The sequence below is a fragment of the Notolabrus celidotus genome, chromosome 18 (genome assembly GCF_009762535.1).
Source record: "Notolabrus celidotus isolate fNotCel1 chromosome 18, fNotCel1.pri, whole genome shotgun sequence".
Classification (NCBI taxonomy): Eukaryota; Metazoa; Chordata; class Actinopteri; order Labriformes; family Labridae; genus Notolabrus; species Notolabrus celidotus.
The window spans coordinates 22780385-22799954 of record NC_048289.1 but is presented as its reverse complement, the minus strand read 5'-3'; the positions used below and the strand labels follow the sequence as shown (position 1 = coordinate 22799954).

Sequence of the window (19570 nt, the reverse complement as noted above, 5' to 3'; positions counted from 1 at the left end):
TTCATGTGATGTGATGCTGTAAAAGGCAGCAGAGGGACTGTAAGACACAGTTAGTGGTCTGAAAGTAAAATATGGCCTCCAAAAATCTCATCCATTTAGCTGTAAAAATTCTGCACTTATTTTCTTTACCTATAAACATCAGTAAGATGATTTACTATGCGTTTTTGGCATCCATTTGCCACATAAATAAAAACCACATAATCAAAATAATATAACAAGATTGATTTTAACCATATCACAAAGCCATGTATTCTGCCCACACACTGTTTTTAACACCTCAGGCTCTGTTATGTCCTCATAGAGGCTTCCAGCACCTGGTATGCACTGAGTGACTCATAGCTCTGTCTCTACTGATTACGACCTGCCCCCTCTGATTACCTGCATACCTCACAGAACGCAAACACTAACATTGCCTCACACACACACACACACACACACACACACACAGACACACACACACACACGCACAGATATCAGTGTGCAACATTACGCTGACAGACAACTCACAAGACAAGCAGACAACTCTATGAGGCCTCTCTTTTTGTTTGTTATTGCTGCTCCAAACATGAGAAATGCAGTCTGGGAATTCTTACTCAGTGCTGTTTATAGTGCAAAACCAAAAGCTGATATATGTCTTTGTTTTGTTTTGGGGGATAAGCTCTCCCTCTCTGTGGACTTGTTTTTTTTTCCTTGCGCTGTGCTTTCCTGCTTTGTCATTCTTTCAGGCTGTGCTTAAAAAAAAAAATCCCTGAAGTGACATAATGACACCCCTGCAGCTCTCCTCTATTGTCTGTCTAATTAGCCCCAGAAACCTCACCATCAGAAAGAACAAGCTTGTTACAATTAGGAGATAAGACAGAGAAATTGGCCGCCTCTGCCTCTGACAGGAAGCGCAGTGTTCCCTGGCATCGTGTGTCTTCCTGCAGACGACGAAGAAGCGCTGTCAGTTCAGTTGAATGTGGTTTCTCTGGGCACAGAGTTTCTCTGTCTCTTCAAATACATCAGCTGGGGATTTTGGAAACTGGATGGTGGGCGTAGGGGCGACTTGACAGAGAAGGAAGCAGTAGGTGCATTGTGTCCTCTGAGAAAAAGGCTGCCAGATTGTTTACTGTTAAGGGTAGATGGTGTTTATTACTGGAACCTGTGAAATGTCTTATTAGAGGAAAAACCAATAGCCTAAGGGCTTTTGTGCATTTTGTCTCTCCTGTTTTTTCAACTTATTATTTCTGCCAAATACTGATGGACCTGATTATAAAGGTCAGACAGATTCTTTTAGACATTTTTGTATGTCTAGGAAAAAACAACTGGCTTTTGGATGACAGTTTTTGGAGCTTTTTGGAGAATTAGATGAGAGCTTTGATATATCTCTTGTGTCTTTATGGCAAAAATTAAGTTGACAGGGCACCATTGGCCTGGCGGTCTAAGTGCGCCCCATGTACAGAGGCTGTTGTCCTCATAACAGAGATCGCTGGTTCGACTCCCAGCTGCAACCATTTTCTGCATGTCTTCCCCCACTCTCTACTCGCCCCCCCAAAAAAAAGTGGTCCTTCACTGTGGTCCATGGTATATCTAATGCCTTGGAAAATTATTTGTACCCCTCTCCTGACTGATACCTTTCAACGATGAGATCCCTCTGATGCTTTGGAAGCTCTCTGTGGACCATGGCTTTTGCTGTAAGATGCAACTGAGGAAATGTCATGAAAATCCTCCTAGAACAGCTGATCTTTATTGGGATTAATCAAAGTCACTTTAAATTATGACATGTGTATACTGACTACTATTTGTCATGAGTTTGAATGTGATTGGTTAATTCTGAACATGGCCACATCCCCAGTTTTAAGACGGTGTGTACACTTGTGCAACCACATCATTTTAGTTTCTTATCTTTTATTCTTCCCCCTAAAAAAAAAACATTTTTTTTTCAATTGCGTATGAAGCATTGTACTCAAAGTCAGCTTCTACAGCATTGATTTTTAACATTTTATTTTCCAACATGTATTCCCCAGCTTTACTGAAACAAAATCACAGATCACTTAAGTGCAGTGCTTCTGTTCTGTTGGATTATTTGATCTGGAGAATACTGAATAAAAGAAAGTAATAGTGCTGTATCTCTGTTTGACCACTGCAGGAAGTGAACAAGTCTGCGTTTTCTATCTGAATAGGTCGTCCTCTAGCATCATGTCTCTGTCTCTGTGCTCTCTGCCTGTAGGGAGCTACAGAGTGTAAACCTGGCCGGGTCAGCTATTTAAAGGACAGTGCACTACTTTCACAGTGTTGACTGAGAAAACGAAGCTGGGGAGTCAATGTGTTCACACAGATGTGCATCTGCTTCCCAGGCAGTGTAGCCCAGATGGACAAGGTGATGATCAGTGTATCAAAATATACTTCCTGTATAAAGAGACTATACACTTTGGACCCACTCTTCATTTTCTATCCTTGTTAAGATTTTTTTTTAAGTAAACTGTGGAAAATGTCAGTATGTATCTTATATAGATATATACTGCTGTTCTTCACAATGTGTTTCCATGGTAACCTGACCAGCAGTACTGCCACTGCTGTGGCACCTGTGGGATGTTGAACACATCAGCTTATCAAAAAGGAAAAATAGAGAACCCAGCCTGCAGACATGCAATGAAAGCCTGAGAACTCATGTCAGTCAAGCCTTTTGTGAGAGTTAACGGTGGCGCTTGGTAAAAAAGTGTGGGCCGGTATAATATCAAACTCACCTAGACAGAGTTAAACACACCAGTTCTGAAAGCCCAGTCAGCATGTATCATTATTAAGTTAATTGTTCAAACTCTGAGAGACAAGATATTACCCTTGTAAGGCAAGGCAAAGCAACTTTATTTGTATAGTGCATTTCATACACGAGGGCAACTCAATGTGCTTTACATTAAAAGCATTGGAAACATTCAGACAAGCATAAAAGAACACAATTAAAATGACAAATATAATAAAACAGAAAAGAAAAGGAAAATGAGAAATATATTTAAAGTAAATTTAAAATTTGCATTTAAAGTGAGTTAAAATAAGCTAAGATAGGAAGGCAGTGGCAAATAAAAAGGTCTTAATCTTTGATTTAAAAGAGGTGAGAGTTGGAGCAGACCTGCAGCTTTAAGGGAGTTTGTTCCAGATATGTGGTGCATAATGACTAAACGCTGCTTCACCATGTTTCTTTCTGACTCTCCGGACTGAAAGCAGACCAGTACCTGATGACCTCAGAGGTCGAGATCGTTCATAAATTAGCAGTAGATCAGCAATGTATTTGGGCCTAAACCATTTGTACCATTGTAAGGTAGCCTGAGGTAGGTGGAGGTTCTTACACTGTGTTTCAAACATCAGATATCAAGTCGCATCGCACAACAGCAATGGATGCTTGCTGTCCATGCTGTGTCTGTCAAATATACACTTCTATTACCACATGTCAAACAGCTGTGCACGGGAGACCAGCTGTAGACGTCAGGGATGGGAGGGTACTTTATAAACAAAAAACAGGACTGCCCCAGGTGTAAACATAAGACAATGCTTCAATCATGGACATGGATATTATTAATGCACCATCTCCACTTTGTTAAACCAGTTAATAATCTCTTAAACCAATAAACATCTCCATACTTGACTCATCCAACACCGTGGCCATCTTCCACGAGCTGGCTACGACTTAATTAGGTTTTTTGTAGTGAAATGAGGAGATATTATACGCTTAAGTCCTCATCTGAACATCATGAATTCCTCTTTGTGAATTCCTTCATGAGCTGCTCGTCCATACAAGCCACAAATGGAAAATAGAAACAGGGTGTTGGAGTCAAAACAGAACATCCAACACGTTGCTTCACGCTGCTTCACTCACTGCAAGTTATGACACTCAAATAGAGAACAATGTGATCTAACTGAAGCCTTTGCTGATGCTCACTCATGTCGCACACAGATAGGACATGGTGCAAGCTATACTCCTGCTGAGCAAAGGCTATCTTGTTAGTTAATTCTAACCTATTGTTTACCTTCTATCAGGCACTGCTCATGTTTTGCTCTGCCTTCCAGGGTGTTTTCATAGGTTGACAGTTACTTCATACCACCAAATATGACCCCAACTAGGTTAACTTAGCATCCAGCCAAAAACATAGGCTTGTTGCCTCTTCATCATAGTGCCCTGTGAACCAGAAAACCATGGATCCAAACTGTAGTAGAGGAGGCTCCTGGTCTGTTGGTGCCTAAACTGCACTTCATGGAGTAAGTGTTTCCATCTCTTAAGTAACTTTCTGTGGCTGTGTTTCCTGTGCTGTTATGAATTTACCTACTGCTACTGATGCTTTTGATAATTATTTTTTTTTTTTAAAGTTATATTTTTGGCCTTTTTGCCTTTATTGTATAGGACAGCTTGAGAGAGACAGAAAATGTGGGGAGTAGAGAGTGGGGAAGACATGCAGGAGATGGTCAACCGGCCGGGAATCGAGCCGGCGACCCCTGCGACGAGGACTCTGTATGAGGGGCGCTTAGACCGCTAGGCCACCAGCGCCCCATGCTTTTGATAATTAACTGTTCAGTAACCCTAAACTTAGGAGTCATCTGGCAACAAAGAAGAGCAGAAAACTCATTACATTTTCTATTTTTAAGGTTTTATTTTGAGTTGAGCTACTATTTTTGTTGATTTTTTTTTTTTACTAAAATGGGTACAATGTACTAATTTTAGATAACTTTATAAAAAAAATCTGGAAGTCATCTCACAACCCATCATTTGTTTCTCACAACCCCTCAGGGGATCCCAACCCACACTTTGGGAACCCCTGCTTTAGGCTTTCAATATCAGGAGGAATGTACCAAATATGTCGGAGTACAATTTAAAAATCCTTTCTCTAATATCCTTGTCATTCTCTCTGACCACCCAACTTGAATACATTGAGGCATTAATATCACCAGGGGTATTGGTAGTATTGTCTCGCTCTGCAGTATCTTACACTAGCGTTATCTGTAGCACAATAGTACGGAAACATCTCTACCTCTGCAGCACTTCTCTCCACCAATCTGGGTTCCTCCCCTCCTGCGCTCCCAGCATTGTCATTAATCAATTCCTGCCTCCTTCCCAGGGCGCCCAGACGCTGTGGCAGTGGTAATGACCTTGGAGACCTGCTGGCTCTGCTCTGCAGCGTCAGCCCTCTACGTCTATGGGAACAAAAGTAGCATCTCCCACCGGAGACCTCAGCTGAATGTGTTAGAAAACTCATACATGCTTTTGTATGCTAAATTTGTGTTTGTATGCAGGAGAGGAACATTAACTGAATCAAAGAACAAAGAGACACCATGTTAACCGATGGCTGGAAAAGGAGAACTGTTGTTGGTTGCCATGTTGAAACCAAAACATCCTGTTGACTGAGACATGGCTGCTACTGCGTCTGACCTACAAAACCCTGTTATTATAGCAGTCCTCTTTGGAAACAAGAGCTTTGAGCTGCTGCACATTAGTTAAGAATAACACGCCACTAGATGAGGAGCGATTATTGATAATCCTCTTAAAAACATTCCAGCCATAACTGTAACATTTGAGAGCAGCCCTCATTTGGCGTATGATAAAATTACTTCAGCTTTCAGAGCATTTAAAAGCGACTGTCACATTCTGGTACCGCATGTAAACCAAGAGTTTAATTAGTTGTAAATATTTACTCCAGTCTGCCGTCTTCACTAACAAACACCACATCTGAGCACACACTCAGTCGGCTTGTTGAGTGTCATTTAGTCTGTGTGTGTGCAGTTAATTTTCCGAGGCGCCAGCAGGTTTTCAAACACTTCCCATGCGCAGAGTTACAGCTTACACAACAGGCTTGATCCATAAGTCTCTGCATCAAATCTGCTAACAATTGGCATCCAAATCCCTGGAATTACACACACTTGGGGAAGCACACACACACCAGCAAGTTCACAAACTCTTCAGTATGGATCTACAGAAAACACAACGTCTGTTTGAGAACCAACTTGCCAGAAATCATTCCACCAGTGGTCCATCATCCACAACATGTGTGTGGGGGCAGGGGGGGCAATCTCTCCATGAGGGTCTCATCATGTCTCCCGCTCCGGCTAACACCTCCTGACCTGACAGCATCCAACACCAAAGCATCCATCTTTCTCCCACTCTGACACCTCTGGGATTTACGTCCTCCCCCATTTCAATTATTCAGAAGCAGAGCAATTACGAGCTGGAGTCAGAGCCGTCGATAGCCGGCGTAATGCGTGGCAGCTGGGCTGAAAATGACGAAGGCGGCGTTGTGACACTTCTCGTTATCATCCACAGCTCTGTGATTACCAGCACTCTGCTGTGAGCAGGCATTAGTGTGAGAGGCATGTAGAGGGGAAAGTAAGAGAGAAGAGGAGGAAGAAGGAGAGAAGGATTGGTAGTATTTCAGGGTGGAAGTGTGGAAGATGTACTGCTCCACTTGTCTCAACATTAAGATGAGGAAAAAGTATATTAACATACATTTGTAAACTTCAAACATCATGGGGATTTTGTTCGAGGAGACAAGTTAGAGCCATAAAGCAGTAAGCCACAAATAAACTTCTCCTCCTGCCTGCCCACACAATCTCAATCACAGTACTGTTGCCACACAGACCAGGAAGTGGATGCTACAAGATGCTACAAGAGCTTGAGATGTTTCAACACGACTACAACCTTTTTTACTTTCAGTCTAAATTGGAAACAGACATTTCAGTGATTGCCTGTGAGTTTTTATCGAGTAGTTTTTGAGCAAGTAGTCTGATTCTCTAATTACATCAAAAACCACTTTGAGAATCAGAATCAGAAATACTGTATGTATCCCGGGGAGGGAAATTTGGTATAGCTAGCTGAAACTTCACACAGGCACTTGATAGCTTGTTTAAAAACTCAAATATCCCTTTTAGCTTCTTCTTTTTAAATCAGGACTTATTACCTGTAAATCCACTGATCTATGCATATGGTGAATGGACTTGTACTTATATAGCGCTTTTCTAGTCTGTCTGACTATTCAAAGCACTTTTACACTAGTCACATTCACCCATTCATACCCATTCACTCACTGATAGTAGCGGCTGCTACAGGGACCATCAATGTTAGCTAATCTCATTCGTTCACATGCACACACCTCTGAACAACAGAGGGAGCAATTCAGGGTTCAGTGTCTTTCTCAAGGACACTTCAGCATGTGACTGCAGAAGCCAACCTTCCGATTGACAGACGACCGTCTCTACCCACTGAGCCACAGCCACCCCATATGAATATGAATTGGACAAGACCACGGTTAATTTAAAAGTGCTAACATAGCATTTGCATCTCACAAACTATATCCTCTATGATTATAAGCTTCTTGAATTGCTGTCAGATAACATATTTGCATAACGCTGCGACAATAAACACAACAATGACTGCTGGTCTTCTACAGATTATAAATATGTCACTCTTTTGGAGTTTGACGGTCAATAAAGAAGGATTAAACTGATTAAAATATCACTCCATGCAGTCTCATTACAGCTGACTCAGATGGTGTCAGGGAGCCGGGCTTTAAAAAGCATTACAACCAACCAGACTGTATCCCCTGAGAGGATATATGGCTCATATTTATGTCACATTATTCATGCTCAGAATAACTGGAAACTGAAGAATCCTGTGGGACAAAAAAACTCTAACTTGCTTAATGAGTTATAAAAATGCAGTGTCAGAACCTGTAATTATCACTCACCACAAAGCTTTATTTAACATTTGTGCTGATGCGGAAAGGGGCTAAATAAACGGGATCCTTCAGGAAAACCAACCCCAAAAGAAAGAGGTGGACAAGAGGGGGGGGGGGGGGGGGGGTTCATACACAGAACCCTCATTTTCAGACACAGAGACACACAGGGAAGACACAATCTATCCCCCCAAATATATCCCTTCATTCCCTGAGAGAGTGATAAGGAGGGCAGTGGTGGAGAAACAAGTGATAAGCACTGCCACAGGAGAACAAAAAGCCACTTCATTCTGGGGGAGTAAGAGAGAAGGAGGAGATGTGGTAGCAGAAAGGATGAGTGAACGTCCCACGCTGTGAGGTTGAGGAGTCTGCCTGTGCTGTCGTGCTGAGATAGAGCAAACCTGTCTGCTCTGTGCAGACGCAGGCCAGTAAAACCCTCATGTGAGTCTTTAAAAAGAGATATGAGGACTGCATGTTGGGCTTTTCTGACATGTCCTTAGACTGTCTGCACGAGAAGTGAGGTTTCACTGTAAAACACCAGTGGGTGCCATGGCAAAACAGCAGCGTCACACGGAATCTTTCAAAATAAAAGCCCCATTATGCTAACTTAGTGTCAACAGGATTTAAAAAACATATTTACAGCATAGTCTTGATTCACAGATGCTGAGGAGGGATTAGATTTAGGGATTAGCTAATGACGTTGGCTTTTGATACTTATTGTGCAGTTTGATTGTTGTGGTTGTATCACTGCTAGTCTGATTGAATGTGAAGGAGACCGTCCACATTTGTGTCTCTAAACAGTTTTTAGTCTACTCAGGACTGGAAGCATTTCACTGTGAAACAACAAGCTCCTGCTAATCAGTGGATCATAAACTGTGTAGAAACATGGTTGACATTGGCGAGGAGCTAAATAAGAGCTGCTCCTGGTATGTGCTCCGTGCCTCAGGTTAAGGTTAGCCTACAGCTGGCAGGCAGCTGCTACAGCTGTATGTTGCTGTTCCTGTCCTTGTCAAATCTGCATTCATTTTTGCTAACTGATGTTTTGCTTACCTGCAGATGCTTCCTGATGCACTCATAAGGTACTGTATCAATTGTACATGTTGTATTATACCAAGCAGCAACCTCCGGTCTAAAAATATGAGTCCAATGCAGAAGTGCTAAAAATGTCAGTTCATTGAGGATTCGCTTGGGGCTGGCTCTGGAAGTACCGGAAACCACATACACACCAATTCAAAAAAGACAATCTTTACAGCAGAAATAAAAATGTTGGGGCGCTGGTGGCCTGGCAGTCTAAGTGCATCACGTATAGAGGCTATAGTCCTCGTTGCAGAGGTCGCCGGTTCGACTCCCGGCCGATCGACCATTTGCTGCATGTCTTCCCCCACTCTCTACTCCCCACATTTCCTGTCTCTCCTCAGCTGTCCTATCAATAAAGGCAGAAAAGCCTAAAAATATATCTTGAAAAAAAAAATATATATATATATACCTTAAGAAATAAACATGTTTACAGCCTGGTACAAAAGACAAGTGTAGTCTGGATAGCTCATTTCTTGACTGGCACACACTGTAGGGGGGGTACATTTTTTCTAACGTGGCAATTTCAAAGATATTTAGATAACGAGTCTTCCAATTAGAGGCACAGCTGACTTGATTGACACGCGGGAACACTGTAGCTGTTGGCTAGGAGGCTCAAAGCCCAACTCTATACGTCACAATCGCTCAACAGCAGCAATATTGCTGCCGCCGCCAATTGGCCTCAAAACAGCGTTACAGAAACAGATGGGTGACAACATGGATACTACGTCAATACTTTATACAGTCTATGTATTATACACTTCCACACCTAGATCACATATGGGTGGGGCATGGCAAAACCACAGTGTCACATGGCATCTTTCAAAGTAAAAGACCCATTATGTTAACTTAGTGTTAACAGGCTATAAAAACAAGTACAAACATAGACCTGTAGGCTAAACATAGTCCTGAGATGATCGTCTTGGACTTTCTCAATCATTGCAGAATCACTTTCATTGCCGTGATCCTGGTGATGTTTCAGTGTATCAATGTATCCTGTAATGTAACATGACACAATTGCCACCCCTAGTATCTTGTTTTTCTGCTGTAGTATTAATTCCTTTATTATGTCAAATTCTTGGCCCCTGTCCAAACGCCCCACATACACACACACAGCTCATTTCCCTGTCTTTGCCACTGGGCTTTAGCCTGCCTTCAAGGGGTAACTGGAATGTGAAGCACAGTAATTATGTCACCCAAACCCCAACCTGACACATTTTTCACAATCCTCTTTTGCAGGATCACGGCCCCTGCTGAGCACATTATGAGCCGCACTTTGTTGATTAAGATTGTGTAACCCCGTTGCCTGAATCCTGCAAAAATATGACTCATTTAGTGGAGCTTTTGGCACCATACTGAGCCTCATTGTCTTCCCTCCTAAGCTGCCTTGTTACACAAATGAGTCGAAGACCTCTTGGAGACCTTGCTACCCTCTTTGAAAAGGGAAGTGCAACATCCAGAGTTAACACACTGCAGACAAAAGCTTTGCAAGACAAGCCCGCCACTAACTGGTCCTGACAGAGGCACGGAGGCATGACAGGCCATCAAAAATCATGGGCATGAACACCGAGGGGGTGGGAGGAGGTGACGACATGTTTGTTAGCACTAAATTTTAACAACAGAGATGTGTTGATATTTAGGCCACAAAGATAACACAAGGATCAGAATGTCAGCTCTGCTAATGTCGTTAGCTTTGAGGCTAAATGTTAAACATTTGACGGATTTTGATATGAGCTCAACCAGTGTGTGAAAGCCTCCTAATACCCCATCAAAGACGGTCAGTCAAAAAACTTTTAGCCAGCCAAGTTTTCATTTGTCAAAAGTTACAGAAAAAATAGCTTCAGACTACATCCAGGTGCTGCATCTTGTCTGCTTTCTGTCTGTTAGATCTATCTTTAGTGTTACCCGCCTTCCCTCTAAGAAGTTGGCCTTCTGGGAAACATATGCATATAAAGTTGTCTGCAAGGCTCGTTCTGGAAAGTAAGTCCATGGAGTCCTGTGTGTGAGTTTAACATAATGTACAGCAGACACACTAAACAGATGCTATCCATGTGTTGTTGAGTTACAGTAGTCGGCAGAAAGTCGGCTAAACTGAGAGAGAAGGCAACCTGTTTTATGAAACTTTACTGAAATATCTCAACAACAGTCTTCACTAGCTGGTTTGTGAGCTTGTTAGCAGGGCTTTGGCCGACTACACAGAGCTGAGTGTTAAAGCTGCAGTCTATCTGCAGTAAAGAAGTGTCTTTAATTTTATAACACTGGTCTTATCATATTTTAGCTTCTGTTTTTGCTGGTTTTATTTTTCCTCTCTGCTTTTTTCAGATTATCTTTAATGATTTAAAATATCTTTTTTTAATGTTTCTCTTCTGCCCTTTCACGATGTTTAAATTTGCGTGTGAAGCCCTTTTATTCCCGTTTTTTAATGAAATGTACTATATAGAAAAACCTGCGTTGCCTAAAGAAACAAAGTGGCAACCTCTGGTCTCAAACTATGGAGGCCATGCGGAAGTGTTATAAACTGCAATTCATCAAGAATCCGCTTGAGGCTGGCTGCAGAAACACCGGAAACCACATAGACACCAATTCAAAAAAGACGATCTTTGCAGCATTAATAAACATGTTTACAGCCTGGTTTTAAAAAACGGCTTGGCTCTACGTAGCTAGTTTCTTTATGGGCACACACTTTACCGGGGGGTGAATTTTTCATCTAACGCGATGGTTCAGAAGATATTAAGATTAGGAGTTTTTGCCCATATAAGGACATGACTGACTTGACTCCCGGACGGGAACACATAGCTGTTGGCTAGGAGGCTCAAACTCCGCCTCTTTACGTCACACCATGCCTGGTTGAGTTCAACATTTCCAATATAGCTGCCACCGTCGATTGGCTTCAAAACAGTGCTCAGGAACAGATGGGTGACGTCACGAATACTACGTCCATTATTTATACAGTCTATGAAAGAAACCAGCAGTCACAAACTACAGTACGGTGTGATGATGTTAGATGGTGTTAAGAAAAATGTTAGGTCTCCCCACTGGTTTTCTTTACACTGTGTCATAGCAGCATGCAACACAAACCAAGCATCATCAACAAAATAATCTAGATTGCTATTTGAGCACCTGACTGCTCAGGAGCAACACAGCGCAAAGTTTTACACTGTGATTCCGACACCCTGTTTCTAGTTTGCCCATGTTGCCTCAAGAGGTTCATTCATGAAGTTCAGATGAGAAGTTAGTCATAAACCTCCTCATCTCCCTACAAAAAGGGACAGCTAGCTAGACAGAGACCGGAAATGCGCTCAGAGTGTCCAGTGAGAAAATGTTTATTGATTTCAGAGCTGGACAGCTTGTTTAACAAAGTGGAGATAGAGGTGCATTAACAGCATTCATATCCTTCAAGGCCATCATGTTTTTTGTTTATTGAGTGCAATCACAGGAAGTTAGAAAATACTCCTCCATCTCTGATATCTCCAGTTAGGTGATAGCAAACCGTTTTTTTTATATGACCTAACAGAAGTCTACATTTCATTGATGGATGCAGTATGGACAGCTGGCATCCAATGCGACACATGTTCTGACGCTTGCATGCAGGTAGGACACACTGTAACGTATTCAGCATCATTTACATCACGGCTTTGCTGTAATCATTATCATAAGCTTGCTTTATACATACATACATAGTAAAATTTATATTCTTAAGCCTTATCATAATGGTTTATTTCTATCTGACGCACCACTGAGCTAACTATGTTACTGATTACATTCTCCTTCACCTTTGGAAATCAAATCTCTCTATCCTCCTTAAAATGCATGTTTTTCTATTTAAAACAACAAAATAAACATGTGACAACTTCTTTACAGCTCCATTAAACTACAGACTCTTGGTCGTCTAAGAAAATCTTCAGCTGTGAGCTTTTCTTTTCAGTTTGGTGGACAAAACTGCTGAAACTCCAAGGTTGGTGTAGAAGAACATTTGATCCCAGGTCTATTTAAGGTAGGGATTAGAAATTCAATTGTGGAAGCTAGGATGGGACTGCAGCACTATGTGATGTACAATTACAATGAAGATAAGAAAACTTTGGGAAAAGTTGTGAGAGCAAAACAACCTTCCTGTATATGCTTTGATGGAAACAAATCAGAAGTTCATTGAAAATATCCGGTGTTCTTTTCCGCCTCTACAAAAACTGGAGCTTCTCTGCCGGTGACATTTACACTGTGATGTGGGTCACACTCTTAATAAAAGCTACAGTATTTATGGATAGTTCCCTGTGTGTGTGTGTGTGTGTGTGTGTGTGTGTGTGTGTGTGTGTGTGTGTGTGTGTGTGTGTGTGTGTGTGTGTGTGTGTGTGTGTGTGTGTGTGTGTGTGTGTGTGTGTGAATGCATGTGTCTGCTAGTGTGTGTATGTGTGTGTGTGTTTCTGCAGTGTAAGCACATGCTGTCCTCCATCTGCTGTTTGATAGAGACTGTTTCCTTTCCTGTGCAGCCAGCCAACCAGCCAGCCTTCCTGTAGCGCTCCGCTTTACAGAGGAAATGGGAGCAAGAGTGCCACACACACACACATACACACACACGCACACAAAAAAAACCTGGATAAGATACGTCTACATGCAGACACATGTGGACAAAGACTTTACCGCACAATTTAAACACAAACACTCTTCTCCTCTCTGTTTCCTTCCATCTTAGACTTTAAGATGTAGTCTCTCCCTCCTCCATCCACCACACTGTATGTTCCCCTTTGTCCTCGTTTAACACGGTCAAACACCTCCACAAGTCAGCTGTGTGGGGACTGAAACACAACAATACATCCGATTGTTGTGAAAAAGGAAAGTCAAAGGTCGCAGAATCTGTAAGCGTTACATTAACGCAGTGAAATTCCTTGAAGCTGCTGAGCTTGAGTAGTAATAACACGATAACAAGCGAAACAGGCAGACTTGGTGTAAAGCTTTTGTATAATCGACGGAGAAAAATTTAACAGAGAAAGCAAAAGTCACCTCAGTTGATGTTGGACACTCGTTCCATGTTACAATTTCACTCCCGTCTCTGTCTGCTCCCAGTTATGAAAACTTGAAAATCAACTATTCTCGAGTTTATCAGTACAACTATTGAGTCTCGTGGCACTACGATGTATCTAGAGACCCAAAGATAAAGAGTGCAGAGAAGAAATTTCTTGAACACAAGCAAAGCAAACTCTGGTTCCTGCTGCTGCTGCTGCTCTGGGTCAGTCATCCTCAACCTCCAGCTGTGGCCGGCAAACCACCACTTTATTGCCAATTAGGTTAGTTAAAAATAGAGATCCAAGATTGAGATTTTGATTGAAATCAGCGAGTTAAATGCTACTTAGCAAATTTAACGAGGTGAAGTGATGATGTGTTTAAGGTCAGTAAAATGACTGTTTGCCAAAAGTGAATAAAAGATCATCAATATAGAAATACTAGTCCTATTAAAAACTTCCTGTTGTCTTATCTTTCAACAGAAAAATAGGAAACTAACAATAGTGGAATATATAAAGACTGAGATCGTTAACCCTCCTGTTATGTTCGTTTCTCAGGAACAGCAATAATGTTCCTGGGTCAATCTGAAACAGGGCATATTTAATTATCCAAAAGTGTCAGAACCAAAAAAATCCCTATACATTTTTTTTTAAATTCATTATTAACTCCATTACTAACCATTTAAATCAATATTTGGTGCAATTGTGTTCATAATCTTCACAGAGGATAACATATCAATGAGGATATCTCACTCGTTCTTAATGGAAATTCTTGTTAAAACTTTTTTAAATGTACACTGAAATACCTAAATATAAATACAATAGTTTTACATGACATAGATTTTGCTTATTTTATTTTGAATTATTATTTTTTTATGAAGTGATGTTGATAAATTAACACGAACCACCTCTTCTGTCACATGCTGCCCAGTTTTTTGGCTGTTTTTATATGTTGATTTCACTTATTAAGCCAAGCAAAGATGTTTCATACCAAAAAAAAACTTCTAACATTTTTTTTTTTTTTTTTTTGAACTTTAAAAAGGGTCAATTTGACCCACAACATAACAGGAGTGTTAAGAAGACAGAACCATAGCAATCCCCATCTCTTGCCTACTAATGCAGTGTTCCAATTTTTTTCTGCAGGTAGGTGAAAGTATTTTCAAGCACCCACTTCCCATCACCACACTCACCGAGATGCCAAATAAACTACAACATGCAATCACACACTTCCTCTGTGAAAAAAATCCTGCATCTTTACAACAACTTTGAACATCATCTGCAAAAAATATTCAAATTAAAGCCCCAGTGTGTGACGTCAAACTGAAAACCAACCATCCTCTGTAACAAAGGTGAAAGTGCAAGTGACACAGCCACATGCAACTTCTAAATCTCTCATGTGTGGTTGGCCCGCTGTTGGTGGAGGTCAAGCCAGAGCGAGGTCACACTTTCTTGTCTTTGTTTGTTTGGTGCAGATTCATCGTCAGCCTTACAGTTACCTGATACTCGGTTCACAGAATTGGCCGTGCTTTCCTGGCAATGCAAAACGGTGTGCATTGTTTTTATAAAGCCTTGTCACCCTTCCCCTTTCATGACTCCAGCCCCTTCCCTTAGAGGTCATGCTATGACTGGCCTAATACATCAAAAACTGTCACTCTTTTGTCTTAATTATGCCAGCCAATTCAATGTCAAAACCATGCTTTCAAGATAACACCCACTGAATACATGCCTCTATAATGGCAACAAAAGTACAATGTTTTGTATCAGGGGAATGGCAAAGCACTGAAGTCTCAAGTTGAGGCTCAGATTATGAAAAAACAATAAAAGCCTTTACGTAGCTGTAAATTCAAGTATTGAAAGAGTAACAAGTACACAGTACAGTTCAATACAATAGCTGTGTTCACAGACTTAAAATCATCCATTCAAACAGTATTGCCGCTGGAATTCTGAGTAAGCCAAGTAAGTGCAGTTTCTACTACTGTCACCTACTGAGCTTTTCCTCTGTTCTCACTAATGTTTCACACTTCTGTCCCACTTCCTGTTTCTTTGTTATTTTTCTCTAACAGAGAGCAATCTACAGTCATGACTCTAAAATAAGGAAGTGACTGCATGCCAACAAATAAGTCTCAACAGAAGGTCTCTAAATATACCAAGAAAATGTACAGCTCTTTGAAATCAAAGTGTGCCCAAGTAAAGGATTACCAAAGACTCCTCTTCTCAGCAGATATTACCTGGATGAGTGTAGATTCAATGTATGCTGATTCCCAAATCCATAATAGCAGGTCACATGGTGCTGTCAGAGTCCAGTTGTCACATCTTTGCGAGAAGTCGGACAGAAGCTGGAGACACGAATCGGCGAAATCGGTGGTTCTCAGTGCTTCAGTTTCAGGGTCTCACTGAACAGCAGCTGGCCTGAATCCTTGCAGAGCAGTGCTGCAAGCCTGGTCAGCACCTTTATTCAAACAGAGAACAAGAAAGGACAAATTAAGAACTCGCTGGAGGGTGAGGAAGGTGTGATGCAGTTCCTGTGTAGTGCAGAAATGCTATGTGGCAAGAAGAAGCGAGAGCAGTTTACAGTAGAGGACAGCTTCCCCAAAGGACCAGGCTGTGAAGTAATTAGCTGAGCCCAGAGCATTGTGACACAGCATATATAGCCTCTATAGGTTACCCTTCATGAATAAAGATAACACTTTGCTTTGGAGGAAATGAAGAGGGGTGTATGAAGATTCTCCTCATCTGTAGTAGAGCACAGAGTCTGAGAAAGGTGAAAGGCAGATGGTCATAAAATGTAACCTTGTGAAGAACAGTCCTGTGAGCACCTCTTGTTGCGCCCCCATGACCAAATTAACGCTATTAACCCTTAAGTGGTTTTCAATCAATCAATCAATCAATCAATCAATCAATCAATCAATCAATCAATCAATCAATCAATCAATCAATCAATCAATCATTATTCATAAAACTCTAAATCACAACAAATGTTATCTCAAGACCTTTTACAAACAACCGGTCTAGACCGAACTCTATGTTACAGCTTTAACAAAGAACCAACAGCAAGACTGGCCAAGATCCAGTCCCATCTTAAAGACGGGACTCAGTCTGGTCTAAACTTAATCCACCATGAGCAGAGCACTTTGTAGCATTTAACAAGTTACAACTTCCTTACAACTTCCTTTAACCGGCAGAAACCTCGAGCAGAACCAGACTCATGTTAGACAGCCGTCTGGCTGGACTAAGTTGGGGTTGGAATGGGAGTAGAGGGAGACGAAGAGAGAGAGTTGATAGTGGTGAGACGGTTACTGGTAGTTGTAGCAGACTTTTAGGCATGGAAATGGTGATGGTCTCATTTGCTGTGAGACGCTTTTGGTTTGTGCTGATTTTGGCTCCCCCTGCGGACAAAGCAGTTACTCCTCCTTTATAAATATAGGAAGTGTAAGAAGTGTTTTCCTCCTACTGTCTTTTAGCAGTGAAATCTATCATTCATTGAGAAATTTGCAGTTAAAATGTAAACATAACCTGTAGAAGAAGCATGCCTGATCACGTGGTCTGACACTTACCCTGCGGCAAGGATTTCCAACATGTAAAAAATGCTCTACAGAAAAAAATATTGTTGCACTGGTGGTAATATTTGCTTTTGTTGGCCATAAAGAGGCATCAGCATTAACTTTAGTCTGTTTCATAACTAGTTAAAAAAAATCCCCACAGGAGCTTTAAAGCAGTCTGGAGATTTAAAGGAGTCCTTTAAGGAGTGAAATTCAGACTATTAATCTCAAATCAAGCAGCCAAATCCACATGCACACCACTTTATAGACATCCTTATTTGAAAATGACAAAATAAATGAGTCCCCCCTGATTATAAATCTACTGACAGCAAAAAAAAAAAAACATCCGCCCAGATTGGAGGTTGTTTCACAGATTGCCTCTTTCTGTCTTGTTACACGGGAATATGTATTCATTTGATCCTTGAAAGGACGTCCTTGGATGTTTTTTTTCTGTACTGTTCGGGTCTATTTATATGAGAAATAGTGTGCATAAGCTGTAGTAGAGATTGCAGTTTGGTGCCATCCAATAAATAATCCCTGCTATTACCCAGGGGAGCCCTGAAAGGAGGGTAAAAAAAAGAGGACAAGGAGTACAATTTATCTACCTGAGAACGCTGAGCCGCCAAAGTATCTGTAGGCAGGGCTCTTCATTGTGCGTGTGTGTGGAAACCTTGTAAGTACGGCTTTACTTTAAAATGGAGAATGCTGGTTGAGAACTTGAACCGGCAGATGATGCTCTTGTGAATTACAAAGTAATTCTAAAAACTTGCATTGACATTCCTACAAGTCTTTGCCTGCTATGCTCTTGCAACTTTTGGAGATACAAGGTTTTCACCTTGCCAGCAGCTGGGAGCGTGCAGAGTGGTTGCTATGGTGACACTCTCATGTAACCATGCAGGAGTGAGGTACTAAAGGGGGGTTTCTCTCTCTTTTTTCCTGTTTCTTACAATAAATAAATGGACACATCTCCCCCGTCTCCTTCCCTCTTTTTCCTCCCCCTCCTTCTGGAGCTCGATGAAAACAGGCAGGCAACATTTGCTCCCTGACATCCTGGAAAATGAGGTGTCATGCTTGAGGATTTCCATGACAGCCAAATAATGGCACAAGCAGAGTCCACGCTCAGGGGGGAAGAATGGAGTGGAAGAGACCATCAAAAAGAAGAAAAAAAAAACGGATATGTTTAATCCTGCAAGATGAAGTTTCAAATTCACACCCAAGCTCCATAGAAAGCACTGCGAGGGAGTATTTCAAATCATATATCATCGCAAAGCTCATAAATAAATAAAACAAGGTCTGACAGTGTGGAATCAGATCAAGCAAACTGTTGAATAATAGAGGAACCTGCCTGCAATGCAATCGGACGCGGCGCATAATGCTGGAGAACATCGAGCAGCAAAGTCTGAAAGCTGCTATATCCAGAATTTGATTTGTACGTGTAAAATCCACTTATGTCCCTTCAGTGTGGAAGAAGACGCGTGGTCCGGCTTAAAAGGGCCACCATTCATGCCTCCTAACAGCATCAGCAGCAGGTAGAAGGCACTTGAAAAGGGAAGAAAAGATGGATGAGGTGAGGAAAGTAGGAGGGTTTCACCAGGTTTGTAATAGTGTGTAACTGGGACAGCTTGGCATTTTCCAACTCCTGGATCCTCTCAAACACCCACTCTGTGCTCAAATAAGGTAACTTCTAGCCCCAGATAACCAAGATGGCAGTGGTCAAAGCTGATATCAAGGCTTCAAAAAGGCACAGGATGAAACCAGTTGGCGACAGTGTTTCCCCTACCATTGACTAGGCATGGCAGCCAACCATCCCAATGAGAACCCCATCATACATACACAAGAGACTTACATTTTTTTAATCATTATTACTATTTTCTATTTACCATTGCCATATATGTGCTAATTTGGAATAATCATTGTGTTTGGGAGTCTATGTGCTGCCCCTCCCTGCTCCAAGCTGATTCCCTTCTGACAGTGCTGGTAATACAGACCCCATATTGTATTAAAAAACAAGAATTAGTGTGTCCTGAGAACACCGCTTTTAATGGATTTCATGTGTACATCAAAGTTTATAGAAACAAGGCGTCATCTTCACTGATTCTTCAACCTGGCCTCTCCAAGTTGGAACTGCTATATCACTTAAAATGTTCCTCAAAACCATGAAAAATGAATTGCAGCATGGAGTCATGCACACTATGCTCATGCAGAGTTTGCACCAACTTAAGTTGTGATATTTCTAATTTTTGCAGTTATTTGTGTTCAATAAACACTCTCC

The 19570-nt window shown here is 41.5% G+C and overlaps 1 protein-coding gene across 5 annotated transcripts in view; it reads right to left on the bottom strand.

Moving 5' to 3' along the window:
• Nucleotides 1-19570, bottom strand: part of ptprea (protein tyrosine phosphatase receptor type Ea) — a 95132-nt gene that overhangs the window by 29709 nt on the left and 45853 nt on the right. For 4 of the 5 annotated variants that reach the window (XM_034708014.1, XM_034708016.1, XM_034708017.1 and 1 more), the window contains exon 2: nucleotides 15988-16208. The gene's annotated coding sequence lies outside the window, so the exon portion shown is untranslated. Of the gene's footprint in view, nucleotides 1-15987; nucleotides 16291-19570 lie in introns of those variants that run through there. The other variant, XM_034708015.1, reaches the window with a different exon arrangement.